Raw genomic sequence first — 26,255 nt, 5'->3', positions numbered from 1 at the left:
AAAAAATTAAAAAGAAAGGTGCCATCAGCACTCGGTGTTCCCAGGTGGTCTCCCTCCCAAGTACTGACCGAGCCCAATGCTGCTTAGCTTCGGGGATCGGACGAGAACCGGCGTATTCAGCATGGTATGGCCGATGGCGAGAAACGAAGGTTTCCGATGCTGCCTGTATCTAAAAGGGAGCATCGGCTCTCTACAGCTACAATGAATAGTCTTTACGGGTTACGGAAACGTCTCATTACGTGGTTTCAATTTGTTGATCTGCGCTAGAAAAGAGAAAATTGCGTGTGCGAGTTGTGCAGAGGAGAGTGGACGTAACACGTTGTGTGTGCTTTTCTGCGGCTTGCACATGTGGCTTGGAATGTGCTGCCGTCTATGTGATGTTATCAACCTGCATGCGTGTAATAGCGATGCAGTTAGCAGTTTATGCGAACAATTTTCGCGATTAGTGACACTTCTTGTCGCCATATTACTCCGCGTAATATCATGCCACGTCCTTCATGTCGTTTTGAATTTGTGCCCGCGAAGTTCAGATCGATGTTGACGCACGAGAGGCTGCGGATGATGAGTGTTTATATTTCGCCAGCGCGTCCACTCACCACAGCTTTACGCCTACATTCAAAACATGCCAACTAAAATAATAATAATAATAATAATAATAATAACAACAAAAAAGAAGTGCAGGCAAAAAAAAAAATTAAAAAGAAAGGTGCCATCAGCACTCGGTGTTCCCAGGTGGTCTCCCTCCCAAGTACTGACCGAGCCCAATGCTGCTTAGCTTCGGGGATCGGACGAGAACCGGCGTATTCAGCATGGTATGGCCGATGGCGAGAAACGAAGGTTTCCGATGCTGCCTGTATCTAAAAGGGAGCATCGGCTCTCTACAGCTACAATGAATAGTCTTTACGGGTTACGGAAACGTCTCATTACGTGGTTTCAATTTGTTGATCTGCGCTAGAAAAGAGAAAATTGCGTGTGCGAGTTGTGCAGAGGAGAGTGGACGTAACACGTTGTGTGTGCTTTTCTGCGGCTTGCACATGTGGCTTGGAATGTGCTGCCGTCTATGTGATGTTATCAACCTGCATGCGTGTAATAGCGATGCAGTTAGCAGTTTATGCGAACAATTTTCGCGATTAGTGACACTTCTTGTCGCCATATTACTCCGCGTAATATCATGCCACGTCCTTCATGTCGTTTTGAATTTGTGCCCGCGAAGTTCAGATCGATGTTGACGCACGAGAGGCTGCGGATGATGAGTGTTTATATTTCGCCAGCGCGTCCACTCACCACAGCTTTACGCCTACATTCAAAACATGCCAACTAAAATAATAATAATAATAATAATAATAATAACAACAAAAAAGAAGTGCAGGCAAAAAAAAAAATTAAAAAGAAAGGTGCCATCAGCACTCGGTGTTCCCAGGTGGTCTCCCTCCCAAGTACTGACCGAGCCCAATGCTGCTTAGCTTCGGGGATCGGACGAGAACCGGCGTATTCAGCATGGTATGGCCGATGGCGAGAAACGAAGGTTTCCGATGCTGCCTGTATCTAAAAGGGAGCATCGGCTCTCTACAGCTACAATGAATAGTCTTTACGGGTTACGGAAACGTCTCATTACGTGGTTTCAATTTGTTGATCTGCGCTAGAAAAGAGAAAATTGCGTGTGCGAGTTGTGCAGAGGAGAGTGGACGTAACACGTTGTGTGTGCTTTTCTGCGGCTTGCACATGTGGCTTGGAATGTGCTGCCGTCTATGTGATGTTATCAACCTGCATGCGTGTAATAGCGATGCAGTTAGCAGTTTATGCGAACAATTTTCGCGATTAGTGACACTTCTTGTCGCCATATTACTCCGCGTAATATCATGCCACGTCCTTCATGTCGTTTTGAATTTGTGCCCGCGAAGTTCAGATCGATGTTGACGCACGAGAGGCTGCGGATGATGAGTGTTTATATTTCGCCAGCGCGTCCACTCACCACAGCTTTACGCCTACATTCAAAACATGCCAACTAAAATAATAATAATAATAATAACAACAAAAAAGAAGTGCAGGCAAAAAAAAAAATTAAAAAGAAAGGTGCCATCAGCACTCGGTGTTCCCAGGTGGTCTCCCTCCCAAGTACTGACCGAGCCCAATGCTGCTTAGCTTCGGGGATCGGACGAGAACCGGCGTATTCAGCATGGTATGGCCGATGGCGAGAAACGAAGGTTTCCGATGCTGCCTGTATCTAAAAGGGAGCATCGGCTCTCTACAGCTACAATGAATAGTCTTTACGGGTTACGGAAACGTCTCATTACGTGGTTTCAATTTGTTGATCTGCGCTAGAAAAGAGAAAATTGCGTGTGCGAGTTGTGCAGAGGAGAGTGGACGTAACACGTTGTGTGTGCTTTTCTGCGGCTTGCACATGTGGCTTGGAATGTGCTGCCGTCTATGTGATGTTATCAACCTGCATGCGTGTAATAGCGATGCAGTTAGCAGTTTATGCGAACGATTTTCGCGATTAGTGACACTTCTTGTCGCCATATTACTCCGCGTAATATCATGCCACGTCCTTCATGTCGTTTTGAATTTGTGCCCGCGAAGTTCAGATCGATGTTGACGCACGAGAGGCTGCGGATGATGAGTGTTTATATTTCGCCAGCGCGTCCACTCACCACAGCTTTACGCCTACATTCAAAACATGCCAACTAAAATAATAATAATAATAATAATAATAACAACCAAAAAGAAGTGCAGGCAAAAAAAAAATTAAAAAGAAAGGTGCCATCAGCACTCGGTGTTCCCAGGTGGTCTCCCTCCCAAGTACTGACCGAGCCCAATGCTGCTTAGCTTCGGGGATCGGACGAGAACCGGCGTATTCAGCATGGTATGGCCGATGGCGAGAAACGAAGGTTTCCGATGCTGCCTGTATCTAAAAGGGAGCATCGGCTCTCTACAGCTACAATGAATAGTCTTTACGGGTTACGGAAACGTCTCATTACGTGGTTTCAATTTGTTGATCTGCGCTAGAAAAGAGAAAATTGCGTGTGCGAGTTGTGCAGAGGAGAGTGGACGTAACACGTTGTGTGTGCTTTTCTGCGGCTTGCACATGTGGCTTGGAATGTGCTGCCGTCTATGTGATGTTATCAACCTGCATGCGTGTAATAGCGATGCAGTTAGCAGTTTATGCGAACAATTTTCGCGATTAGTGACACTTCTTGTCGCCATATTACTCCGCGTAATATCATGCCACGTCCTTCATGTCGTTTTGAATTTGTGCCCGCGAAGTTCAGATCGATGTTGACGCACGAGAGGCTGCGGATGATGAGTGTTTATATTTCGCCAGCGCGTCCACTCACCACAGCTTTACGCCTACATTCAAAACATGCCAACTAAAATAATAATAATAATAATAATAATAATAACAACAAAAAAGAAGTGCAGGCAAAAAAAAAATTAAAAAGAAAGGTGCCATCAGCACTCGGTGTTCCCAGGTGGTCTCCCTCCCAAGTACTGACCGAGCCCAATGCTGCTTAGCTTCGGGGATCGGACGAGAACCGGCGTATTCAGCATGGTATGGCCGATGGCGAGAAACGAAGGTTTCCGATGCTGCCTGTATCTAAAAGGGAGCATCGGCTCTCTACAGCTACAATGAATAGTCTTTACGGGTTACGGAAACGTCTCATTACGTGGTTTCAATTTGTTGATCTGCGCTAGAAAAGAGAAAATTGCGTGTGCGAGTTGTGCAGAGGAGAGTGGACGTAACACGTTGTGTGTGCTTTTCTGCGGCTTGCACATGTGGCTTGGAATGTGCTGCCGTCTATGTGATGTTATCAACCTGCATGCGTGTAATAGCGATGCAGTTAGCAGTTTATGCGAACAATTTTCGCGATTAGTGACACTTCTTGTCGCCATATTACTCCGCGTAATATCATGCCACGTCCTTCATGTCGTTTTGAATTTGTGCCCGCGAAGTTCAGATCGATGTTGACGCACGAGAGGCTGCGGATGATGAGTGTTTATATTTCGCCAGCGCGTCCACTCACCACAGCTTTACGCCTACATTCAAAACATGCCAACTAAAATAATAATAATAATAATAACAACAAAAAAGAAGTGCAGGCAAAAAAAAAATTAAAAAGAAAGGTGCCATCAGCACTCGGTGTTCCCAGGTGGTCTCCCTCCCAAGTACTGACCGAGCCCAATGCTGCTTAGCTTCGGGGATCGGACGAGAACCGGCGTATTCAGCATGGTATGGCCGATGGCGAGAAACGAAGGTTTCCGATGCTGCCTGTATCTAAAAGGGAGCATCGGCTCTCTACAGCTACAATGAATAGTCTTTACGGGTTACGGAAACGTCTCATTACGTGGTTTCAATTTGTTGATCTGCGCTAGAAAAGAGAAAATTGCGTGTGCGAGTTGTGCAGAGGAGAGTGGACGTAACACGTTGTGTGTGCTTTTCTGCGGCTTGCACATGTGGCTTGGAATGTGCTGCCGTCTATGTGATGTTATCAACCTGCATGCGTGTAATAGCGATGCAGTTAGCAGTTTATGCGAACGATTTTCGCGATTAGTGACACTTCTTGTCGCCATATTACTCCGCGTAATATCATGCCACGTCCTTCATGTCGTTTTGAATTTGTGCCCGCGAAGTTCAGATCGATGTTGACGCACGAGAGGCTGCGGATGATGAGTGTTTATATTTCGCCAGCGCGTCCACTCACCACAGCTTTACGCCTACATTCAAAACATGCCAACTAAAATAATAATAATAATAATAATAATAACAACCAAAAAGAAGTGCAGGCAAAAAAAAAATTAAAAAGAAAGGTGCCATCAGCACTCGGTGTTCCCAGGTGGTCTCCCTCCCAAGTACTGACCGAGCCCAATGCTGCTTAGCTTCGGGGATCGGACGAGAACCGGCGTATTCAGCATGGTATGGCCGATGGCGAGAAACGAAGGTTTCCGATGCTGCCTGTATCTAAAAGGGAGCATCGGCTCTCTACAGCTACAATGAATAGTCTTTACGGGTTACGGAAACGTCTCATTACGTGGTTTCAATTTGTTGATCTGCGCTAGAAAAGAGAAAATTGCGTGTGCGAGTTGTGCAGAGGAGAGTGGACGTAACACGTTGTGTGTGCTTTTCTGCGGCTTGCACATGTGGCTTGGAATGTGCTGCCGTCTATGTGATGTTATCAACCTGCATGCGTGTAATAGCGATGCAGTTAGCAGTTTATGCGAACAATTTTCGCGATTAGTGACACTTCTTGTCGCCATATTACTCCGCGTAATATCATGCCACGTCCTTCATGTCGTTTTGAATTTGTGCCCGCGAAGTTCAGATCGATGTTGACGCACGAGAGGCTGCGGATGATGAGTGTTTATATTTCGCCAGCGCGTCCACTCACCACAGCTTTACGCCTACATTCAAAACATGCCAACTAAAATAATAATAATAATAATAATAATAATAACAACAAAAAAGAAGTGCAGGCAAAAAAAAAAATTAAAAAGAAAGGTGCCATCAGCACTCGGTGTTCCCAGGTGGTCTCCCTCCCAAGTACTGACCGAGCCCAATGCTGCTTAGCTTCGGGGATCGGACGAGAACCGGCGTATTCAGCATGGTATGGCCGATGGCGAGAAACGAAGGTTTCCGATGCTGCCTGTATCTAAAAGGGAGCATCGGCTCTCTACAGCTACAATGAATAGTCTTTACGGGTTACGGAAACGTCTCATTACGTGGTTTCAATTTGTTGATCTGCGCTAGAAAAGAGAAAATTGCGTGTGCGAGTTGTGCAGAGGAGAGTGGACGTAACACGTTGTGTGTGCTTTTCTGCGGCTTGCACATGTGGCTTGGAATGTGCTGCCGTCTATGTGATGTTATCAACCTGCATGCGTGTAATAGCGATGCAGTTAGCAGTTTATGCGAACAATTTTCGCGATTAGTGACACTTCTTGTCGCCATATTACTCCGCGTAATATCATGCCACGTCCTTCATGTCGTTTTGAATTTGTGCCCGCGAAGTTCAGATCGATGTTGACGCACGAGAGGCTGCGGATGATGAGTGTTTATATTTCGCCAGCGCGTCCACTCACCACAGCTTTACGCCTACATTCAAAACATGCCAACTAAAATAATAATAATAATAATAACAACAAAAAAGAAGTGCAGGCAAAAAAAAAAATTAAAAAGAAAGGTGCCATCAGCACTCGGTGTTCCCAGGTGGTCTCCCTCCCAAGTACTGACCGAGCCCAATGCTGCTTAGCTTCGGGGATCGGACGAGAACCGGCGTATTCAGCATGGTATGGCCGATGGCGAGAAACGAAGGTTTCCGATGCTGCCTGTATCTAAAAGGGAGCATCGGCTCTCTACAGCTACAATGAATAGTCTTTACGGGTTACGGAAACGTCTCATTACGTGGTTTCAATTTGTTGATCTGCGCTAGAAAAGAGAAAATTGCGTGTGCGAGTTGTGCAGAGGAGAGTGGACGTAACACGTTGTGTGTGCTTTTCTGCGGCTTGCACATGTGGCTTGGAATGTGCTGCCGTCTATGTGATGTTATCAACCTGCATGCGTGTAATAGCGATGCAGTTAGCAGTTTATGCGAACGATTTTCGCGATTAGTGACACTTCTTGTCGCCATATTACTCCGCGTAATATCATGCCACGTCCTTCATGTCGTTTTGAATTTGTGCCCGCGAAGTTCAGATCGATGTTGACGCACGAGAGGCTGCGGATGATGAGTGTTTATATTTCGCCAGCGCGTCCACTCACCACAGCTTTACGCCTACATTCAAAACATGCCAACTAAAATAATAATAATAATAATAATAATAACAACCAAAAAGAAGTGCAGGCAAAAAAAAAATTAAAAAGAAAGGTGCCATCAGCACTCGGTGTTCCCAGGTGGTCTCCCTCCCAAGTACTGACCGAGCCCAATGCTGCTTAGCTTCGGGGATCGGACGAGAACCGGCGTATTCAGCATGGTATGGCCGATGGCGAGAAACGAAGGTTTCCGATGCTGCCTGTATCTAAAAGGGAGCATCGGCTCTCTACAGCTACAATGAATAGTCTTTACGGGTTACGGAAACGTCTCATTACGTGGTTTCAATTTGTTGATCTGCGCTAGAAAAGAGAAAATTGCGTGTGCGAGTTGTGCAGAGGAGAGTGGACGTAACACGTTGTGTGTGCTTTTCTGCGGCTTGCACATGTGGCTTGGAATGTGCTGCCGTCTATGTGATGTTATCAACCTGCATGCGTGTAATAGCGATGCAGTTAGCAGTTTATGCGAACAATTTTCGCGATTAGTGACACTTCTTGTCGCCATATTACTCCGCGTAATATCATGCCACGTCCTTCATGTCGTTTTGAATTTGTGCCCGCGAAGTTCAGATCGATGTTGACGCACGAGAGGCTGCGGATGATGAGTGTTTATATTTCGCCAGCGCGTCCACTCACCACAGCTTTACGCCTACATTCAAAACATGCCAACTAAAATAATAATAATAATAATAATAATAACAACAAAAAAGAAGTGCAGGCAAAAAAAAAAATTAAAAAGAAAGGTGCCATCAGCACTCGGTGTTCCCAGGTGGTCTCCCTCCCAAGTACTGACCGAGCCCAATGCTGCTTAGCTTCGGGGATCGGACGAGAACCGGCGTATTCAGCATGGTATGGCCGATGGCGAGAAACGAAGGTTTCCGATGCTGCCTGTATCTAAAAGGGAGCATCGGCTCTCTACAGCTACAATGAATAGTCTTTACGGGTTACGGAAACGTCTCATTACGTGGTTTCAATTTGTTGATCTGCGCTAGAAAAGAGAAAATTGCGTGTGCGAGTTGTGCAGAGGAGAGTGGACGTAACACGTTGTGTGTGCTTTTCTGCGGCTTGCACATGTGGCTTGGAATGTGCTGCCGTCTATGTGATGTTATCAACCTGCATGCGTGTAATAGCGATGCAGTTAGCAGTTTATGCGAACAATTTTCGCGATTAGTGACACTTCTTGTCGCCATATTACTCCGCGTAATATCATGCCACGTCCTTCATGTCGTTTTGAATTTGTGCCCGCGAAGTTCAGATCGATGTTGACGCACGAGAGGCTGCGGATGATGAGTGTTTATATTTCGCCAGCGCGTCCACTCACCACAGCTTTACGCCTACATTCAAAACATGCCAACTAAAATAATAATAATAATAATAATAATAATAATAACAACAAAAAAGAAGTGCAGGCAAAAAAAAAATTAAAAAGAAAGGTGCCATCAGCACTCGGTGTTCCCAGGTGGTCTCCCTCCCAAGTACTGACCGAGCCCAATGCTGCTTAGCTTCGGGGATCGGACGAGAACCGGCGTATTCAGCATGGTATGGCCGATGGCGAGAAACGAAGGTTTCCGATGCTGCCTGTATCTAAAAGGGAGCATCGGCTCTCTACAGCTACAATGAATAGTCTTTACGGGTTACGGAAACGTCTCATTACGTGGTTTCAATTTGTTGATCTGCGCTAGAAAAGAGAAAATTGCGTGTGCGAGTTGTGCAGAGGAGAGTGGACGTAACACGTTGTGTGTGCTTTTCTGCGGCTTGCACATGTGGCTTGGAATGTGCTGCCGTCTATGTGATGTTATCAACCTGCATGCGTGTAATAGCGATGCAGTTAGCAGTTTATGCGAACAATTTTCGCGATTAGTGACACTTCTTGTCGCCATATTACTCCGCGTAATATCATGCCACGTCCTTCATGTCGTTTTGAATTTGTGCCCGCGAAGTTCAGATCGATGTTGACGCACGAGAGGCTGCGGATGATGAGTGTTTATATTTCGCCAGCGCGTCCACTCACCACAGCTTTACGCCTACATTCAAAACATGCCAACTAAAATAATAATAATAATAATAATAATAACAACAAAAAAGAAGTGCAGGCAAAAAAAAAATTAAAAAGAAAGGTGCCATCAGCACTCGGTGTTCCCAGGTGGTCTCCCTCCCAAGTACTGACCGAGCCCAATGCTGCTTAGCTTCGGGGATCGGACGAGAACCGGCGTATTCAGCATGGTATGGCCGATGGCGAGAAACGAAGGTTTCCGATGCTGCCTGTATCTAAAAGGGAGCATCGGCTCTCTACAGCTACAATGAATAGTCTTTACGGGTTACGGAAACGTCTCATTACGTGGTTTCAATTTGTTGATCTGCGCTAGAAAAGAGAAAATTGCGTGTGCGAGTTGTGCAGAGGAGAGTGGACGTAACACGTTGTGTGTGCTTTTCTGCGGCTTGCACATGTGGCTTGGAATGTGCTGCCGTCTATGTGATGTTATCAACCTGCATGCGTGTAATAGCGATGCAGTTAGCAGTTTATGCGAACAATTTTCGCGATTAGTGACACTTCTTGTCGCCATATTACTCCGCGTAATATCATGCCACGTCCTTCATGTCGTTTTGAATTTGTGCCCGCGAAGTTCAGATCGATGTTGACGCACGAGAGGCTGCGGATGATGAGTGTTTATATTTCGCCAGCGCGTCCACTCACCACAGCTTTACGCCTACATTCAAAACATGCCAACTAAAATAATAATAATAATAATAATAATAACAACAAAAAAGAAGTGCAGGCAAAAAAAAAAATTAAAAAGAAAGGTGCCATCAGCACTCGGTGTTCCCAGGTGGTCTCCCTCCCAAGTACTGACCGAGCCCAATGCTGCTTAGCTTCGGGGATCGGACGAGAACCGGCGTATTCAGCATGGTATGGCCGATGGCGAGAAACGAAGGTTTCCGATGCTGCCTGTATCTAAAAGGGAGCATCGGCTCTCTACAGCTACAATGAATAGTCTTTACGGGTTACGGAAACGTCTCATTACGTGGTTTCAATTTGTTGATCTGCGCTAGAAAAGAGAAAATTGCGTGTGCGAGTTGTGCAGAGGAGAGTGGACGTAACACGTTGTGTGTGCTTTTCTGCGGCTTGCACATGTGGCTTGGAATGTGCTGCCGTCTATGTGATGTTATCAACCTGCATGCGTGTAATAGCGATGCAGTTAGCAGTTTATGCGAACAATTTTCGCGATTAGTGACACTTCTTGTCGCCATATTACTCCGCGTAATATCATGCCACGTCCTTCATGTCGTTTTGAATTTGTGCCCGCGAAGTTCAGATCGATGTTGACGCACGAGAGGCTGCGGATGATGAGTGTTTATATTTCGCCAGCGCGTCCACTCACCACAGCTTTACGCCTACATTCAAAACATGCCAACTAAAATAATAATAATAATAATAATAATAATAACAACAAAAAGAAGTGCAGGCAAAAAAAAAAATTAAAAAGAAAGGTGCCATCAGCACTCGGTGTTCCCAGGTGGTCTCCCTCCCAAGTACTGACCGAGCCCAATGCTGCTTAGCTTCGGGGATCGGACGAGAACCGGCGTATTCAGCATGGTATGGCCGATGGCGAGAAACGAAGGTTTCCGATGCTGCCTGTATCTAAAAGGGAGCATCGGCTCTCTACAGCTACAATGAATAGTCTTTACGGGTTACGGAAACGTCTCATTACGTGGTTTCAATTTGTTGATCTGCGCTAGAAAAGAGAAAATTGCGTGTGCGAGTTGTGCAGAGGAGAGTGGACGTAACACGTTGTGTGTGCTTTTCTGCGGCTTGCACATGTGGCTTGGAATGTGCTGCCGTCTATGTGATGTTATCAACCTGCATGCGTGTAATAGCGATGCAGTTAGCAGTTTATGCGAACAATTTTCGCGATTAGTGACACTTCTTGTCGCCATATTACTCCGCGTAATATCATGCCACGTCCTTCATGTCGTTTTGAATTTGTGCCCGCGAAGTTCAGATCGATGTTGACGCACGAGAGGCTGCGGATGATGAGTGTTTATATTTCGCCAGCGCGTCCACTCACCACAGCTTTACGCCTACATTCAAAACATGCCAACTAAAATAATAATAATAATAATAATAATAATAACAACAAAAAAGAAGTGCAGGCAAAAAAAAAATTAAAAAGAAAGGTGCCATCAGCACTCGGTGTTCCCAGGTGGTCTCCCTCCCAAGTACTGACCGAGCCCAATGCTGCTTAGCTTCGGGGATCGGACGAGAACCGGCGTATTCAGCATGGTATGGCCGATGGCGAGAAACGAAGGTTTCCGATGCTGCCTGTATCTAAAAGGGAGCATCGGCTCTCTACAGCTACAATGAATAGTCTTTACGGGTTACGGAAACGTCTCATTACGCGGTTTCAATTTGTTGATCTGCGCTAGAAAAGAGAAAATTGCGTGTGCGAGTTGTGCAGAGGAGAGTGGACGTAACACGTTGTGTGTGCTTTTCTGCGGCTTGCACATGTGGCTTGGAATGTGCTGCCGTCTATGTGATGTTATCAACCTGCATGCGTGTAATAGCGATGCAGTTAGCAGTTTATGCGAACAATTTTCGCGATTAGTGACACTTCTTGTCGCCATATTACTCCGCGTAATATCATGCCACGTCCTTCATGTCGTTTTGAATTTGTGCCCGCGAAGTTCAGATCGATGTTGACGCACGAGAGGCTGCGGATGATGAGTGTTCATATTTCGCCAGCGCGTCCACTCACCACAGCTTTACGCCTACATTCAAAACATGCCAACTAAAATAATAATAATAATAATAATACTAACAACAAAAAAGAAGTGCAGGCAAAAAAAAAATTAAAAAGAAAGGTGCCATCAGCACTCGGTGTTCCCAGGTGGTCTCCCTCCCAAGTACTGACCGAGCCCAATGCTGCTTAGCTTCGGGGATCGGACGAGAACCGGCGTATTCAGCATGGTATGGCCGATGGCGAGAAACGAAGGTTTCCGATGCTGCCTGTATCTAAAAGGGAGCATCGGCTCTCTACAGCTACAATGAATAGTCTTTACGGGTTACGGAAACGTCTCATTACGTGGTTTCAATTTGTTGATCTGCGCTAGAAAAGAGAAAATTGCGTGTGCGAGTTGTGCAGAGGAGAGTGGACGTAACACGTTGTGTGTGCTTTTCTGCGGCTTGCACATGTGGCTTGGAATGTGCTGCCGTCTATGTGATGTTATCAACCTGCATGCGTGTAATAGCGATGCAGTTAGCAGTTTATGCGAACAATTTTCGCGATTAGTGACACTTCTTGTCGCCATATTACTCCGCGTAATATCATGCCACGTCCTTCATGTCGTTTTGAATTTGTGCCCGCGAAGTTCAGATCGATGTTGACGCACGAGAGGCTGCGGATGATGAGTGTTTATATTTCGCCAGCGCGTCCACTCACCACAGCTTTACGCCTACATTCAAAACATGCCAACTAAAATAATAATAATAATAATAATAATAACAACAAAAAAGAAGTGCAGGCAAAAAAAAAATTAAAAAGAAAGGTGCCATCAGCACTCGGTGTTCCCAGGTGGTCTCCCTCCCAAGTACTGACCGAGCCCAATGCTGCTTAGCTTCGGGGATCGGACGAGAACCGGCGTATTCAGCATGGTATGGCCGATGGCGAGAAACGAAGGTTTCCGATGCTGCCTGTATCTAAAAGGGAGCATCGGCTCTCTACAGCTACAATGAATAGTCTTTACGGGTTACGGAAACGTCTCATTACGTGGTTTCAATTTGTTGATCTGCGCTAGAAAAGAGAAAATTGCGTGTGCGAGTTGTGCAGAGGAGAGTGGACGTAACACGTTGTGTGTGCTTTTCTGCGGCTTGCACATGTGGCTTGGAATGTGCTGCCGTCTATGTGATGTTATCAACCTGCATGCGTGTAATAGCGATGCAGTTAGCAGTTTATGCGAACAATTTTCGCGATTAGTGACACTTCTTGTCGCCATATTACTCCGCGTAATATCATGCCACGTCCTTCATGTCGTTTTGAATTTGTGCCCGCGAAGTTCAGATCGATGTTGACGCACGAGAGGCTGCGGATGATGAGTGTTTATATTTCGCCAGCGCGTGCACTCACCACAGCTTTACGCCTACATTCAAAACATGCCAACTAAAATAATAATAATAATAATAATAATAACAACAAAAAAGAAGTGCAGGCAAAAAAAAAAATTAAAAAGAAAGGTGCCATCAGCACTCGGTGTTCCCAGGTGGTCTCCCTCCCAAGTACTGACCGAGCCCAATGCTGCTTAGCTTCGGGGATCGGACGAGAACCGGCGTATTCAGCATGGTATGGCCGATGGCGAGAAACGAAGGTTTCCGATGCTGCCTGTATCTAAAAGGGAGCATCGGCTCTCTACAGCTACAATGAATAGTCTTTACGGGTTACGGAAACGTCTCATTACGTGGTTTCAATTTGTTGATCTGCGCTAGAAAAGAGAAAATTGCGTGTGCGAGTTGTGCAGAGGAGAGTGGACGTAACACGTTGTGTGTGCTTTTCTGCGGCTTGCACATGTGGCTTGGAATGTGCTGCCGTCTATGTGATGTTATCAACCTGCATGCGTGTAATAGCGATGCAGTTAGCAGTTTATGCGAACAATTTTCGCGATTAGTGACACTTCTTGTCGCCATATTACTCCGCGTAATATCATGCCACGTCCTTCATGTCGTTTTGAATTTGTGCCCGCGAAGTTCAGATCGATGTTGACGCACGAGAGGCTGCGGATGATGAGTGTTTATATTTCGCCAGCGCGTCCACTCACCACAGCTTTACGCCTACATTCAAAACATGCCAACTAAAATAATAATAATAATAATAATAATAACAACAAAAAAGAAGTGCAGGCAAAAAAAAAATTAAAAAGAAAGGTGCCATCAGCACTCGGTGTTCCCAGGTGGTCTCCCTCCCAAGTACTGACCGAGCCCAATGCTGCTTAGCTTCGGGGATCGGACGAGAACCGGCGTATTCAGCATGGTATGGCCGATGGCGAGAAACGAAGGTTTCCGATGCTGCCTGTATCTAAAAGGGAGCATCGGCTCTCTACAGCTACAATGAATAGTCTTTACGGGTTACGGAAACGTCTCATTACGTGGTTTCAATTTGTTGATCTGCGCTAGAAAAGAGAAAATTGCGTGTGCGAGTTGTGCAGAGGAGAGTGGACGTAACACGTTGTGTGTGCTTTTCTGCGGCTTGCACATGTGGCTTGGAATGTGCTGCCGTCTATGTGATGTTATCAACCTGCATGCGTGTAATAGCGATGCAGTTAGCAGTTTATGCGAACAATTTTCGCGATTAGTGACACTTCTTGTCGCCATATTACTCCGCGTAATATCATGCCACGTCCTTCATGTCGTTTTGAATTTGTGCCCGCGAAGTTCAGATCGATGTTGACGCACGAGAGGCTGCGGATGATGAGTGTTTATATTTCGCCAGCGCGTCCACTCACCACAGCTTTACGCCTACATTCAAAACATGCCAACTAAAATAATAATAATAATAATAATAATAACAACAAAAAAGAAGTGCAGGCAAAAAAAAAAATTAAAAAGAAAGGTGCCATCAGCACTCGGTGTTCCCAGGTGGTCTCCCTCCCAAGTACTGACCGAGCCCAATGCTGCTTAGCTTCGGGGATCGGACGAGAACCGGCGTATTCAGCATGGTATGGCCGATGGCGAGAAACGAAGGTTTCCGATGCTGCCTGTATCTAAAAGGGAGCATCGGCTCTCTACAGCTACAATGAATAGTCTTTACGGGTTACGGAAACGTCTCATTACGTGGTTTCAATTTGTTGATCTGCGCTAGAAAAGAGAAAATTGCGTGTGCGAGTTGTGCAGAGGAGAGTGGACGTAACACGTTGTGTGTGCTTTTCTGCGGCTTGCACATGTGGCTTGGAATGTGCTGCCGTCTATGTGATGTTATCAACCTGCATGCGTGTAATAGCGATGCAGTTAGCAGTTTATGCGAACAATTTTCGCGATTAGTGACACTTCTTGTCGCCATATTACTCCGCGTAATATCATGCCACGTCCTTCATGTCGTTTTGAATTTGTGCCCGCGAAGTTCAGATCGATGTTGACGCACGAGAGGCTGCGGATGATGAGTGTTTATATTTCGCCAGCGCGTCCACTCACCACAGCTTTACGCCTACATTCAAAACATGCCAACTAAAATAATAATAATAATAATAATAATAATAACAACAAAAAAGAAGTGCAGGCAAAAAAAAAAATTAAAAAGAAAGGTGCCATCAGCACTCGGTGTTCCCAGGTGGTCTCCCTCCCAAGTACTGACCGAGCCCAATGCTGCTTAGCTTCGGGGATCGGACGAGAACCGGCGTATTCAGCATGGTATGGCCGATGGCGAGAAACGAAGGTTTCCGATGCTGCCTGTATCTAAAAGGGAGCATCGGCTCTCTACAGCTACAATGAATAGTCTTTACGGGTTACGGAAACGTCTCATTACGTGGTTTCAATTTGTTGATCTGCGCTAGAAAAGAGAAAATTGCGTGTGCGAGTTGTGCAGAGGAGAGTGGACGTAACACGTTGTGTGTGCTTTTCTGCGGCTTGCACATGTGGCTTGGAATGTGCTGCCGTCTATGTGATGTTATCAACCTGCATGCGTGTAATAGCGATGCAGTTAGCAGTTTATGCGAACAATTTTCGCGATTAGTGACACTTCTTGTCGCCATATTACTCCGCGTAATATCATGCCACGTCCTTCATGTCGTTTTGAATTTGTGCCCGCGAAGTTCAGATCGATGTTGACGCACGAGAGGCTGCGGATGATGAGTGTTTATATTTCGCCAGCGCGTCCACTCTCCACAGCTTTACGCCTACATTCAAAACATGCCAACTAAAATAATAATAATAATAATAATAATAATAACAACAAAAAAGAAGTGCAGGCAAAAAAAAAAATTAAAAAGAAAGGTGCCATCAGCACTCGGTGTTCCCAGGTGGTCTCCCTCCCAAGTACTGACCGAGCCCAATGCTGCTTAGCTTCGGGGATCGGACGAGAACCGGCGTATTCAGCATGGTATGGCCGATGGCGAGAAACGAAGGTTTCCGATGCTGCCTGTATCTAAAAGGGAGCATCGGCTCTCTACAGCTACAATGAATAGTCTTTACGGGTTACGGAAACGTCTCATTACGTGGTTTCAATTTGTTGATCTGCGCTAGAAAAGAGAAAATTGCGTGTGCGAGTTGTGCAGAGGAGAGTGGACGTAACACGTTGTGTGTGCTTTTCTGCGGCTTGCACATGTGGCTTGGAATGTGCTGCCGTCTATGTGATGTTATCAACCTGCATGCGTGTAATAGCGATGCAGTTAGCAGTTTATGCGAACAATTTTCGCGATTAGTGACACTTCTTGTCGCCATATTACTCCGCGTAATATCATGCCACGTCCTTCATGTCGTTTTGAATTTGTGCCCGCGAAGTTCAGATCGATGTTGACGCACGAGAGGCTGCGGATGATGAGTGTTTATATTTCGCCAGCGCGTCCACTCACCACAGCTTTACGCCTACATTCAAAACATGCCAACTAAAATAATAATAATAATAATAATAATAATAACAACAAAAAAGAAGTGCAGGCAAAAAAAAAAATTAAAAAGAAAGGTGCCATCAGCACTCGGTGTTCCCAGGTGGTCTCCCTCCCAAGTACTGACCGAGCCCAATGCTGCTTAGCTTCGGGGATCGGACGAGAACCGGCGTATTCAGCATGGTATGGCCGATGGCGAGAAACGAAGGTTTCCGATGCTGCCTGTATCTAAAAGGGAGCATCGGCTCTCTACAGCTACAATGAATAGTCTTTACGGGTTACGGAAACGTCTCATTACGTGGTTTCAATTTGTTGATCTGCGCTAGAAAAGAGAAAATTGCGTGTGCGAGTTGTGCAGAGGAGAGTGGACGTAACACGTTGTGTGTGCTTTTCTGCGGCTTGCACATGTGGCTTGGAATGTGCTGCCGTCTATGTGATGTTATCAACCTGCATGCGTGTAATAGCGATGCAGTTAGCAGTTTATGCGAACAATTTTCGCGATTAGTGACACTTCTTGTCGCCATATTACTCCGCGTAATATCATGCCACGTCCTTCATGTCGTTTTGAATTTGTGCCCGCGAAGTTCAGATCGATGTTGACGCACGAGAGGCTGCGGATGATGAGTGTTTATATTTCGCCAGCGCGTCCACTCACCACAGCTTTACGCCTACATTCAAAACATGCCAACTAAAATAATAATAATAATAATAATAATAATAACAACAAAAAAGAAGTGCAGGCAAAAAAAAAAATTAAAAAGAAAGGTGCCATCAGCACTCGGTGTTCCCAGGTGGTCTCCCTCCCAAGTACTGACCGAGCCCAATGCTGCTTAGCTTCGGGGATCGGACGAGAACCGGCGTATTCAGCATGGTATGGCCGATGGCGAGAAACGAAGGTTTCCGATGCTGCCTGTATCTAAAAGGGAGCATCGGCTCTCTACAGCTACAATGAATAGTCTTTACGGGTTACGGAAACGTCTCATTACGTGGTTTCAATTTGTTGATCTGCGCTAGAAAAGAGAAAATTGCGTGTGCGAGTTGTGCAGAGGAGAGTGGACGTAACACGTTGTGTGTGCTTTTCTGCGGCTTGCACATGTGGCTTGGAATGTGCTGCCGTCTATGTGATGTTATCAACCTGCATGCGTGTAATAGCGATGCAGTTAGCAGTTTATGCGAACAATTTTCGCGATTAGTGACACTTCTTGTCGCCATATTACTCCGCGTAATATCATGCCACGTCCTTCATGTCGTTTTGAATTTGTGCCCGCGAAGTTCAGATCGATGTTGACGCACGAGAGGCTGCGGATGATGAGTGTTTATATTTCGCCAGCGCGTCCACTCACCACAGCTTTACGCCTACATTCAAAACATGCCAACTAAAATAATAATAATAATAATAATAATAATAACAACAAAAAAGAAGTGCAGGCAAAAAAAAAATTAAAAAGAAAGGTGCCATCAGCACTCGGTGTTCCCAGGTGGTCTCCCTCCCAAGTACTGACCGAGCCCAATGCTGCTTAGCTTCGGGGATCGGACGAGAACCGGCGTATTCAGCATGGTATGGCCGATGGCGAGAAACGAAGGTTTCCGATGCTGCCTGTATCTAAAAGGGAGCATCGGCTCTCTACAGCTACAATGAATAGTCTTTACGGGTTACGGAAACGTCTCATTACGTGGTTTCAATTTGTTGATCTGCGCTAGAAAAGAGAAAATTGCGTGTGCGAGTTGTGCAGAGGAGAGTGGACGTAACACGTTGTGTGTGCTTTTCTGCGGCTTGCACATGTGGCTTGGAATGTGCTGCCGTCTATGTGATGTTATCAACCTGCATGCGTGTAATAGCGATGCAGTTAGCAGTTTATGCGAACAATTTTCGCGATTAGTGACACTTCTTGTCGCCATATTACTCCGCGTAATATCATGCCACGTCCTTCATGTCGTTTTGAATTTGTGCCCGCGAAGTTCAGATCGATGTTGACGCACGAGAGGCTGCGGATGATGAGTGTTTATATTTCGCCAGCGCGTCCACTCACCACAGCTTTACGCCTACATTCAAAACATGCCAACTAAAATAATAATAATAATAATAATAATAACAACAAAAAAGAAGTGCAGGCAAAAAAAAAAATTAAAAAGAAAGGTGCCATCAGCACTCGGTGTTCCCAGGTGGTCTCCCTCCCAAGTACTGACCGAGCCCAATGCTGCTTAGCTTCGGGGATCGGACGAGAACCGGCGTATTCAGCATGGTATGGCCGATGGCGAGAAACGAAGGTTTCCGATGCTGCCTGTATCTAAAAGGGAGCATCGGCTCTCTACAGCTACAATGAATAGTCTTTACGGGTTACGGAAACGTCTCATTACGTGGTTTCAATTTGTTGATCTGCGCTAGAAAAGAGAAAATTGCGTGTGCGAGTTGTGCAGAGGAGAGTGGACGTAACACGTTGTGTGTGCTTTTCTGCGGCTTGCACATGTGGCTTGGAATGTGCTGCCGTCTATGTGATGTTATCAACCTGCATGCGTGTAATAGCGATGCAGTTAGCAGTTTATGCGAACAATTTTCGCGATTAGTGACACTTCTTGTCGCCATATTACTCCGCGTAATATCATGCCACGTCCTTCATGTCGTTTTGAATTTGTGCCCGCGAAGTTCAGATCGATGTTGACGCACGAGAGGCTGCGGATGATGAGTGTTTATATTTCGCCAGCGCGTCCACTCACCACAGCTTTACGCCTACATTCAAAACATGCCAACTAAAATAATAATAATAATAATAATAATAATAACAACAAAAAAGAAGTGCAGGCAAAAAAAAAAATTAAAAAGAAAGGTGCCATCAGCACTCGGTGTTCCCAGGTGGTCTCCCTCCCAAGTACTGACCGAGCCCAATGCTGCTTAGCTTCGGGGATCGGACGAGAACCGGCGTATTCAGCATGGTATGGCCGATGGCGAGAAACGATGGTTTCCGATGCTGCCTGTATCTAAAAGGGAGCATCGGCTCTCTACAGCTACAATGAATAGTCTTTACGGGTTACGGAAACGTCTCATTACGTGGTTTCAATTTGTTGATCTGCGCTAGAAAAGAGAAAATTGCGTGTGCGAGTTGTGCAGAGGAGAGTGGACGTAACACGTTGTGTGTGCTTTTCTGCGGCTTGCACATGTGGCTTGGAATGTGCTGCCGTCTATGTGATGTTATCAACCTGCATGCGTGTAATAGCGATGCAGTTAGCAGTTTATGCGAACAATTTTCGCGATTAGTGACACTTCTTGTCGCCATATTACTCCGCGTAATATCATGCCACGTCCTTCATGTCGTTTTGAATTTGTGCCCGCGAAGTTCAGATCGATGTTGACGCACGAGAGGCTGCGGATGATGAGTGTTTATATTTCGCCAGCGCGTCCACTCACCACAGCTTTACGCCTACATTCAAAACATGCCAACTAAAATAATAATAATAATAATAATAATAATAATAACAACAAAAAAGAAGTGCAGGCAAAAAAAAAATTAAAAAGAAAGGTGCCATCAGCACTCGGTGTTCCCAGGTGGTCTCCCTCCCAAGTACTGACCGAGCCCAATGCTGCTTAGCTTCGGGGATCGGACGAGAACCGGCGTATTCAGCATGGTATGGCCGATGGCGAGAAACGAAGGTTTCCGATGCTGCCTGTATCTAAAAGGGAGCATCGGCTCTCTACAGCTACAATGAATAGTCTTTACGGGTTACGGAAACGTCTCATTACGTGGTTTCAATTTGTTGATCTGCGCTAGAAAAGAGAAAATTGCGTGTGCGAGTTGTGCAGAGGAGAGTGGACGTAACACGTTGTGTGTGCTTTTCTGCGGCTTGCACATGTGGCTTGGAATGTGCTGCCGTCTATGTGATGTTATCAACCTGCATGCGTGTAATAGCGATGCAGTTAGCAGTTTATGCGAACAATTTTCGCGATTAGTGACACTTCTTGTCGCCATATTACTCCGCGTAATATCATGCCACGTCCTTCATGTCGTTTTGAATTTGTGCCCGCGAAGTTCAGATCGATGTTGACGCACGAGAGGCTGCGGATGATGAGTGTTTATATTTCGCCAGCGCGTCCACTCACCACAGCTTTACGCCTACATTCAAAACATGCCAACTAAAATAATAATAATAATAATAATAATAATAACAACAAAAAAGAAGTGCAGGCAAAAAAAAATTAAAAAGAAAGGTGCCATCAGCACTCGGTGTTCCCAGGTGGTCTCCCTCCCAAGTACTGACCGAGCCCAATGCTGCTTAGCTTCGGGGATCGGACGAGAACCGGCGTATTCAGCATGGTATGGCCGATGGCGAGAAACGAAGGTTTCCGATGCTGCCTGTATCTAAAAGGGAGCATCGGCTCTCTACAGCTACAATGAATAGTCTTTACGGGTTACGGAAACGTCTCATTACGTGGTTTCAATTTGTTGATCTGCGCTAGAAAATAGAAAATTGCGTGTGCGAGTTGTGCAGAGGAGAGTGGACGTAACACGTTGTGTGTGCTTTTCTGCGGCTTGCACATGTGGCTTGGAATGTGCTGCCGTCTATGTGATGTTATCAACCTGCATGCGTGTAATAGCGATGCAGTTAGCAGTTTATGCGAACAATTTTCGCGATTAGTGACACTTCTTGTCGCCATATTACTCCGCGTAATATCATGCCACGTCCTTCATGTCGTTTTGAATTTGTGCCCGCGAAGTTCAGATCGATGTTGACGCACGAGAGGCTGCGGATGATGAGTGTTTATATTTCGCCAGCGCGTCCACTCACCACAGCTTTACGCCTACATTCAAAACATGCCAACTAAAATAATAATAATAATAATAATAATAACAACAAAAAAGAAGTGCAGGCAAAAAAAAAAAAATTAAAAAGAAAGGTGCCATCAGCACTCGGTGTTCCCAGGTGGTCTCCCTCCCAAGTACTGACCGAGCCCAATGCTGCTTAGCTTCGGGGATCGGACGAGAACCGGCGTATTCAGCATGGTATGGCCGATGGCGAGAAACGAAGGTTTCCGATGCTGCCTGTATCTAAAAGGGAGCATCGGCTCTCTACAGCTACAATGAATAGTCTTTACGGGTTACGGAAACGTCTCATTACGTGGTTTCAATTTGTTGATCTGCGCTAGAAAAGAGAAAATTGCGTGTGCGAGTTGTGCAGAGGAGAGTGGACGTAACACGTTGTGTGTGCTTTTCTGCGGCTTGCACATGTGGCTTGGAATGTGCTGCCGTCTATGTGATGTTATCAACCTGCATGCGTGTAATAGCGATGCAGTTAGCAGTTTATGCGAACAATTTTCGCGATTAGTGACACTTCTTGTCGCCATATTACTCCGCGTAATATCATGCCACGTCCTTCATGTCGTTTTGAATTTGTGCCCGCGAAGTTCAGATCGATGTTGACGCACGAGAGGCTGCGGATGATGAGTGTTTATATTTCGCCAGCGCGTCCACTCACCACAGCTTTACGCCTACATTCAAAACATGCCAACTAAAATAATAATAATAATAATAATAATAATAACAACAAAAAAGAAGTGCAGGCAAAAAAAAAAATTAAAAAGAAAGGTGCCATCAGCACTCGGTGTTCCCAGGTGGTCTCCCTCCCAAGTACTGACCGAGCCCAATGCTGCTTAGCTTCGGGGATCGGACGAGAACCGGCGTATTCAGCATGGTATGGCCGATGGCGAGAAACGAAGGTTTCCGATGCTGCCTGTATCTAAAAGGGAGCATCGGCTCTCTACAGCTACAATGAATAGTCTTTACGGGTTACGGAAACGTCTCATTACGTGGTTTCAATTTGTTGATCTGCGCTAGAAAAGAGAAAATTGCGTGTGCGAGTTGTGCAGAGGAGAGTGGACGTAACACGTTGTGTGTGCTTTTCTGCGGCTTGCACATGTGGCTTGGAATGTGCTGCCGTCTATGTGATGTTATCAACCTGCATGCGTGTAATAGCGATGCAGTTAGCAGTTTATGCGAACAATTTTCGCGATTAGTGACACTTCTTGTCGCCATATTACTCCGCGTAATATCATGCCACGTCCTTCATGTCGTTTTGAATTTGTGCCCGCGAAGTTCAGATCGATGTTGACGCACGAGAGGCTGCGGATGATGAGTGTTTATATTTCGCCAGCGCGTCCACTCACCACAGCTTTACGCCTACATTCAAAACATGCCAACTAAAATAATAATAATAATAATAATAATAATAACAACAAAAAAGAAGTGCAGGCAAAAAAAAAATTAAAAAGAAAGGTGCCATCAGCACTCGGTGTTCCCAGGTGGTCTCCCTCCCAAGTACTGACCGAGCCCAATGCTGCTTAGCTTCGGGGATCGGACGAGAACCGGCGTATTCAGCATGGTATGGCCGATGGCGAGAAACGAAGGTTTCCGATGCTGCCTGTATCTAAAAGGGAGCATCGGCTCTCTACAGCTACAATGAATAGTCTTTACGGGTTACGGAAACGTCTCATTACGTGGTTTCAATTTGTTGATCTGCGCTAGAAAAGAGAAAATTGCGTGTGCGAGTTGTGCAGAGGAGAGTGGACGTAACACGTTGTGTGTGCTTTTCTGCGGCTTGCACATGTGGCTTGGAATGTGCTGCCGTCTATGTGATGTTATCAACCTGCATGCGTGTAATAGCGATGCAGTTAGCAGTTTATGCGAACAATTTTCGCGATTAGTGACACTTCTTGTCGCCATATTACTCCGCGTAATATCATGCCACGTCCTTCATGTCGTTTTGAATTTGTGCCCGCGAAGTTCAGATCGATGTTGACGCACGAGAGGCTGCGGATGATGAGTGTTTATATTTCGCCAGCGCGTCCACTCACCACAGCTTTACGCCTACATTCAAAACATGCCAACTAAAATAATAATAATAATAATAATAATAACAACAAAAAAGAAGTGCAGGCAAAAAAAAAAATTAAAAAGAAAGGTGCCATCAGCACTCGGTGTTCCCAGGTGGTCTCCCTCCCAAGTACTGACCGAGCCCAATGCTGCTTAGCTTCGGGGATCGGACGAGAACCGGCGTATTCAGCATGGTATGGCCGATGGCGAGAAACGAAGGTTTCCGATGCTGCCTGTATCTAAAAGGGAGCATCGGCTCTCTACAGCTACAATGAATAGTCTTTACGGGTTACGGAAACGTCTCATTACGTGGTTTCAATTTGTTGATCTGCGCTAGAAAAGAGAAAATTGCGTGTGCGAGTTGTGCAGAGGAGAGTGGACGTAACACGTTGTGTGTGCTTTTCTGCGGCTTGCACATGTGGCTTGGAATGTGCTGCCGTCTATGTGATGTTATCAACCTGCATGCGTGTAATAGCGATGCAGTTAGCAGTTTATGCGAACAATTTTCGCGATTAGTGACACTTCTTGTCGCCATATTACTCCGCGTAATATCATGCCACGTCCTTCATGTCGTTTTGAATTTGTGCCCGCGAAGTTCAGATCGATGTTGACGCACGAGAGGCTGCGGATGATGAGTGTTTATATTTCGCCAGCGCGTCCACTCACCACAGCTTTACGCCTACATTCAAAACATGCCAACTAAAATAATAATAATAATAATAATAATAATAACAACAAAAAAGAAGTGCAGGCAAAAAAAAAAATTAAAAAGAAAGGTGCCATCAGCACTCGGTGTTCCCAGGTGGTCTCCCTCCCAAGTACTGACCGAGCCCAATGCTGCTTAGCTTCGGGGATCGGACGAGAACCGGCGTATTCAGCATGGTATGGCCGATGGCGAGAAACGAAGGTTTCCGATGCTGCCTGTATCTAAAAGGGAGCATCGGCTCTCTACAGCTACAATGAATAGTCTTTACGGGTTACGGAAACGTCTCATTACGTGGTTTCAATTTGTTGATCTGCGCTAGAAAAGAGAAAATTGCGTGTGCGAGTTGTGCAGAGGAGAGTGGACGTAACACGTTGTGTGTGCTTTTCTGCGGCTTGCACATGTGGCTTGGAATGTGCTGCCGTCTATGTGATGTTATCAACCTGCATGCGTGTAATAGCGATGCAGTTAGCAGTTTATGCGAACAATTTTCGCGATTAGTGACACTTCTTGTCGCCATATTACTCCGCGTAATATCATGCCACGTCCTTCATGTCGTTTTGAATTTGTGCCCGCGAAGTTCAGATCGATGTTGACGCACGAGAGGCTGCGGATGATGAGTGTTTATATTTCGCCAGCGCGTCCACTCACCACAGCTTTACGCCTACATTCAAAACATGCCAACTAAAATAATAATAATAATAATAATAATAATAACAACAAAAAAGAAGTGCAGGCAAAAAAAAAAATTAAAAAGAAAGGTGCCATCAGCACTCGGTGTTCCCAGGTGGTCTCCCTCCCAAGTACTGACCGAGCCCAATGCTGCTTAGCTTCGGGGATCGGACGAGAACCGGCGTATTCAGCATGGTATGGCCGATGGCGAGAAACGAAGGTTTCCGATGCTGCCTGTATCTAAAAGGGAGCATCGGCTCTCTACAGCTACAATGAATAGTCTTTACGGGTTACGGAAACGTCTCATTACGTGGTTTCAATTTGTTGATCTGCGCTAGAAAAGAGAAAATTGCGTGTGCGAGTTGTGCAGAGGAGAGTGGACGTAACACGTTGTGTGTGCTTTTCTGCGGCTTGCACATGTGGCTTGGAATGTGCTGCCGTCTATGTGATGTTATCAACCTGCATGCGTGTAATAGCGATGCAGTTAGCAGTTTATGCGAACAACTTTCGCGATTAGTGACACTTCTTGTCGCCATATTACTCCGCGTAATATCATGCCACGTCCTTCATGTCGTTTTGAATTTGTGCCCGCGAAGTTCAGATCGATGTTGACGCACGAGAGGCTGCGGATGATGAGTGTTTATATTTCGCCAGCGCGTCCACTCACCACAGCTTTACGCCTACATTCAAAACATGCCAACTAAAATAATAATAATAATAATAATAATAATAATAATAATAACAACAACAAAAAAGAAGTGCAGGCAAAAAAAAAAATTAAAAAGAAAGGTGCCATCAGCACTCGGTGTTCCCAGGTGGTCTCCCTCCCAAGTACTGACCGAGCCCAATGCTGCTTAGCTTCGGGGATCGGACGAGAACCGGCGTATTCAGCATGGTATGGCCGATGGCGAGAAACGAAGGTTTCCGATGCTGCCTGTATCTAAAAGGGAGCATCGGCTCTCTACAGCTACAATGAATAGTCTTTACGGGTTACGGAAACGTCTCATTACGTGGTTTCAATTTGTTGATCTGCGCTAGAAAAGAGAAAATTGCGTGTGCGAGTTGTGCAGAGGAGAGTGGACGTAACACGTTGTGTGTGCTTTTCTGCGGCTTGCACATGTGGCTTGGAATGTGCTGCCGTCTATGTGATGTTATCAACCTGCATGCGTGTAATAGCGATGCAGTTAGCAGTTTATGCGAACAATTTTCGCGATTAGTGACACTTCTTGTCGCCATATTACTCCGCGTAATATCATGCCACGTCCTTCATGTCGTTTTGAATTTGTGCCCGCGAAGTTCAGATCGATGTTGACGCACGAGAGGCTGCGGATGATGAGTGTTTATATTTCGCCAGCGCGTCCACTCACCACAGCTTTACGCCTACATTCAAAACATGCCAACTAAAATAATAATAATAATAATAATAATAATAACAACAAAAAAGAAGTGCAGGCAAAAAAAAAATTAAAAAGAAAGGTGCCATCAGCACTCGGTGTTCCCAGGTGGTCTCCCTCCCAAGTACTGACCGAGCCCAATGCTGCTTAGCTTCGGGGATCGGACGAGAACCGGCGTATTCAGCATGGTATGGCCGATGGCGAGAAACGAAGGTTTCCGATGCTGCCTGTATCTAAAAGGG

At 45.7% G+C, this 26,255-nt stretch overlaps 39 non-coding genes across 39 annotated transcripts; all 39 read right to left on the bottom strand.

The window, feature by feature from the left end:
- Positions 1 to 19: 19 nt before the first annotated feature.
- On the bottom strand, positions 20 to 138 carry LOC142569001 (5S ribosomal RNA). Its single transcript, XR_012825605.1, has one exon. It is a non-coding gene; the product is annotated as a 5S ribosomal RNA (ribosomal RNA).
- A 569-nt stretch (positions 139 to 707) lies between these two features.
- LOC142569000 (5S ribosomal RNA) lies at positions 708 to 826 on the bottom strand. Its single transcript, XR_012825604.1, has one exon. It is a non-coding gene; the product is annotated as a 5S ribosomal RNA (ribosomal RNA).
- A 569-nt stretch (positions 827 to 1,395) lies between these two features.
- LOC142568999 (5S ribosomal RNA) lies at positions 1,396 to 1,514 on the bottom strand. Its single transcript, XR_012825603.1, has one exon. It is a non-coding gene; the product is annotated as a 5S ribosomal RNA (ribosomal RNA).
- A 560-nt stretch (positions 1,515 to 2,074) lies between these two features.
- LOC142568998 (5S ribosomal RNA) lies at positions 2,075 to 2,193 on the bottom strand. The gene has a single exon (XR_012825602.1). It is a non-coding gene; the product is annotated as a 5S ribosomal RNA (ribosomal RNA).
- A 565-nt stretch (positions 2,194 to 2,758) lies between these two features.
- Positions 2,759 to 2,877, bottom strand: LOC142568997 (5S ribosomal RNA). The gene has a single exon (XR_012825601.1). It is a non-coding gene; the product is annotated as a 5S ribosomal RNA (ribosomal RNA).
- A 568-nt stretch (positions 2,878 to 3,445) lies between these two features.
- On the bottom strand, positions 3,446 to 3,564 carry LOC142568995 (5S ribosomal RNA). The gene has a single exon (XR_012825599.1). It is a non-coding gene; the product is annotated as a 5S ribosomal RNA (ribosomal RNA).
- A 559-nt stretch (positions 3,565 to 4,123) lies between these two features.
- LOC142568994 (5S ribosomal RNA) lies at positions 4,124 to 4,242 on the bottom strand. The gene has a single exon (XR_012825598.1). It is a non-coding gene; the product is annotated as a 5S ribosomal RNA (ribosomal RNA).
- Positions 4,243 to 4,807: 565 nt separating this feature from the next.
- LOC142568993 (5S ribosomal RNA) lies at positions 4,808 to 4,926 on the bottom strand. The gene has a single exon (XR_012825597.1). It is a non-coding gene; the product is annotated as a 5S ribosomal RNA (ribosomal RNA).
- A 569-nt stretch (positions 4,927 to 5,495) lies between these two features.
- Positions 5,496 to 5,614, bottom strand: LOC142568992 (5S ribosomal RNA). Its single transcript, XR_012825596.1, has one exon. It is a non-coding gene; the product is annotated as a 5S ribosomal RNA (ribosomal RNA).
- Positions 5,615 to 6,174: 560 nt separating this feature from the next.
- On the bottom strand, positions 6,175 to 6,293 carry LOC142568990 (5S ribosomal RNA). Its single transcript, XR_012825595.1, has one exon. It is a non-coding gene; the product is annotated as a 5S ribosomal RNA (ribosomal RNA).
- Positions 6,294 to 6,858: 565 nt separating this feature from the next.
- LOC142568989 (5S ribosomal RNA) lies at positions 6,859 to 6,977 on the bottom strand. The gene has a single exon (XR_012825594.1). It is a non-coding gene; the product is annotated as a 5S ribosomal RNA (ribosomal RNA).
- Positions 6,978 to 7,543: 566 nt separating this feature from the next.
- LOC142568988 (5S ribosomal RNA) lies at positions 7,544 to 7,662 on the bottom strand. Its single transcript, XR_012825593.1, has one exon. It is a non-coding gene; the product is annotated as a 5S ribosomal RNA (ribosomal RNA).
- A 571-nt stretch (positions 7,663 to 8,233) lies between these two features.
- On the bottom strand, positions 8,234 to 8,352 carry LOC142568987 (5S ribosomal RNA). The gene has a single exon (XR_012825592.1). It is a non-coding gene; the product is annotated as a 5S ribosomal RNA (ribosomal RNA).
- Positions 8,353 to 8,917: 565 nt separating this feature from the next.
- On the bottom strand, positions 8,918 to 9,036 carry LOC142568986 (5S ribosomal RNA). Its single transcript, XR_012825591.1, has one exon. It is a non-coding gene; the product is annotated as a 5S ribosomal RNA (ribosomal RNA).
- A 566-nt stretch (positions 9,037 to 9,602) lies between these two features.
- On the bottom strand, positions 9,603 to 9,721 carry LOC142568985 (5S ribosomal RNA). The gene has a single exon (XR_012825590.1). It is a non-coding gene; the product is annotated as a 5S ribosomal RNA (ribosomal RNA).
- A 568-nt stretch (positions 9,722 to 10,289) lies between these two features.
- LOC142568983 (5S ribosomal RNA) lies at positions 10,290 to 10,408 on the bottom strand. Its single transcript, XR_012825588.1, has one exon. It is a non-coding gene; the product is annotated as a 5S ribosomal RNA (ribosomal RNA).
- A 568-nt stretch (positions 10,409 to 10,976) lies between these two features.
- LOC142568982 (5S ribosomal RNA) lies at positions 10,977 to 11,095 on the bottom strand. Its single transcript, XR_012825587.1, has one exon. It is a non-coding gene; the product is annotated as a 5S ribosomal RNA (ribosomal RNA).
- Positions 11,096 to 11,660: 565 nt separating this feature from the next.
- On the bottom strand, positions 11,661 to 11,779 carry LOC142568981 (5S ribosomal RNA). Its single transcript, XR_012825586.1, has one exon. It is a non-coding gene; the product is annotated as a 5S ribosomal RNA (ribosomal RNA).
- A 565-nt stretch (positions 11,780 to 12,344) lies between these two features.
- Positions 12,345 to 12,463, bottom strand: LOC142568979 (5S ribosomal RNA). Its single transcript, XR_012825585.1, has one exon. It is a non-coding gene; the product is annotated as a 5S ribosomal RNA (ribosomal RNA).
- A 566-nt stretch (positions 12,464 to 13,029) lies between these two features.
- Positions 13,030 to 13,148, bottom strand: LOC142568978 (5S ribosomal RNA). The gene has a single exon (XR_012825584.1). It is a non-coding gene; the product is annotated as a 5S ribosomal RNA (ribosomal RNA).
- Positions 13,149 to 13,713: 565 nt separating this feature from the next.
- Positions 13,714 to 13,832, bottom strand: LOC142568977 (5S ribosomal RNA). The gene has a single exon (XR_012825583.1). It is a non-coding gene; the product is annotated as a 5S ribosomal RNA (ribosomal RNA).
- Positions 13,833 to 14,398: 566 nt separating this feature from the next.
- On the bottom strand, positions 14,399 to 14,517 carry LOC142568976 (5S ribosomal RNA). The gene has a single exon (XR_012825582.1). It is a non-coding gene; the product is annotated as a 5S ribosomal RNA (ribosomal RNA).
- A 569-nt stretch (positions 14,518 to 15,086) lies between these two features.
- On the bottom strand, positions 15,087 to 15,205 carry LOC142568975 (5S ribosomal RNA). The gene has a single exon (XR_012825581.1). It is a non-coding gene; the product is annotated as a 5S ribosomal RNA (ribosomal RNA).
- Positions 15,206 to 15,774: 569 nt separating this feature from the next.
- LOC142568974 (5S ribosomal RNA) lies at positions 15,775 to 15,893 on the bottom strand. The gene has a single exon (XR_012825580.1). It is a non-coding gene; the product is annotated as a 5S ribosomal RNA (ribosomal RNA).
- A 569-nt stretch (positions 15,894 to 16,462) lies between these two features.
- Positions 16,463 to 16,581, bottom strand: LOC142568973 (5S ribosomal RNA). Its single transcript, XR_012825579.1, has one exon. It is a non-coding gene; the product is annotated as a 5S ribosomal RNA (ribosomal RNA).
- Positions 16,582 to 17,150: 569 nt separating this feature from the next.
- Positions 17,151 to 17,269, bottom strand: LOC142568971 (5S ribosomal RNA). The gene has a single exon (XR_012825577.1). It is a non-coding gene; the product is annotated as a 5S ribosomal RNA (ribosomal RNA).
- Positions 17,270 to 17,837: 568 nt separating this feature from the next.
- LOC142568970 (5S ribosomal RNA) lies at positions 17,838 to 17,956 on the bottom strand. Its single transcript, XR_012825576.1, has one exon. It is a non-coding gene; the product is annotated as a 5S ribosomal RNA (ribosomal RNA).
- A 566-nt stretch (positions 17,957 to 18,522) lies between these two features.
- On the bottom strand, positions 18,523 to 18,641 carry LOC142568968 (5S ribosomal RNA). The gene has a single exon (XR_012825575.1). It is a non-coding gene; the product is annotated as a 5S ribosomal RNA (ribosomal RNA).
- A 569-nt stretch (positions 18,642 to 19,210) lies between these two features.
- Positions 19,211 to 19,329, bottom strand: LOC142568967 (5S ribosomal RNA). The gene has a single exon (XR_012825574.1). It is a non-coding gene; the product is annotated as a 5S ribosomal RNA (ribosomal RNA).
- Positions 19,330 to 19,900: 571 nt separating this feature from the next.
- Positions 19,901 to 20,019, bottom strand: LOC142568966 (5S ribosomal RNA). Its single transcript, XR_012825573.1, has one exon. It is a non-coding gene; the product is annotated as a 5S ribosomal RNA (ribosomal RNA).
- Positions 20,020 to 20,586: 567 nt separating this feature from the next.
- Positions 20,587 to 20,705, bottom strand: LOC142568964 (5S ribosomal RNA). Its single transcript, XR_012825572.1, has one exon. It is a non-coding gene; the product is annotated as a 5S ribosomal RNA (ribosomal RNA).
- Positions 20,706 to 21,273: 568 nt separating this feature from the next.
- On the bottom strand, positions 21,274 to 21,392 carry LOC142568952 (5S ribosomal RNA). Its single transcript, XR_012825561.1, has one exon. It is a non-coding gene; the product is annotated as a 5S ribosomal RNA (ribosomal RNA).
- Positions 21,393 to 21,961: 569 nt separating this feature from the next.
- LOC142568940 (5S ribosomal RNA) lies at positions 21,962 to 22,080 on the bottom strand. Its single transcript, XR_012825550.1, has one exon. It is a non-coding gene; the product is annotated as a 5S ribosomal RNA (ribosomal RNA).
- A 568-nt stretch (positions 22,081 to 22,648) lies between these two features.
- On the bottom strand, positions 22,649 to 22,767 carry LOC142568928 (5S ribosomal RNA). The gene has a single exon (XR_012825539.1). It is a non-coding gene; the product is annotated as a 5S ribosomal RNA (ribosomal RNA).
- A 566-nt stretch (positions 22,768 to 23,333) lies between these two features.
- LOC142568916 (5S ribosomal RNA) lies at positions 23,334 to 23,452 on the bottom strand. Its single transcript, XR_012825528.1, has one exon. It is a non-coding gene; the product is annotated as a 5S ribosomal RNA (ribosomal RNA).
- A 569-nt stretch (positions 23,453 to 24,021) lies between these two features.
- LOC142569008 (5S ribosomal RNA) lies at positions 24,022 to 24,140 on the bottom strand. Its single transcript, XR_012825611.1, has one exon. It is a non-coding gene; the product is annotated as a 5S ribosomal RNA (ribosomal RNA).
- A 569-nt stretch (positions 24,141 to 24,709) lies between these two features.
- Positions 24,710 to 24,828, bottom strand: LOC142568996 (5S ribosomal RNA). Its single transcript, XR_012825600.1, has one exon. It is a non-coding gene; the product is annotated as a 5S ribosomal RNA (ribosomal RNA).
- A 581-nt stretch (positions 24,829 to 25,409) lies between these two features.
- LOC142568984 (5S ribosomal RNA) lies at positions 25,410 to 25,528 on the bottom strand. Its single transcript, XR_012825589.1, has one exon. It is a non-coding gene; the product is annotated as a 5S ribosomal RNA (ribosomal RNA).
- A 568-nt stretch (positions 25,529 to 26,096) lies between these two features.
- On the bottom strand, positions 26,097 to 26,215 carry LOC142568972 (5S ribosomal RNA). The gene has a single exon (XR_012825578.1). It is a non-coding gene; the product is annotated as a 5S ribosomal RNA (ribosomal RNA).
- Between the last annotated feature and the right edge of the window lie 40 nt (positions 26,216 to 26,255).

The sequence above is a fragment of the Dermacentor variabilis genome, unplaced genomic scaffold (assembly GCF_050947875.1).
Source record: "Dermacentor variabilis isolate Ectoservices unplaced genomic scaffold, ASM5094787v1 scaffold_316, whole genome shotgun sequence".
In the NCBI taxonomy this organism is placed as follows: domain Eukaryota; kingdom Metazoa; phylum Arthropoda; class Arachnida; order Ixodida; family Ixodidae; genus Dermacentor; species Dermacentor variabilis.
Note: the sequence above shows the minus strand (reverse complement) of the source record. Positions and strands in the feature narration are given on the sequence as shown.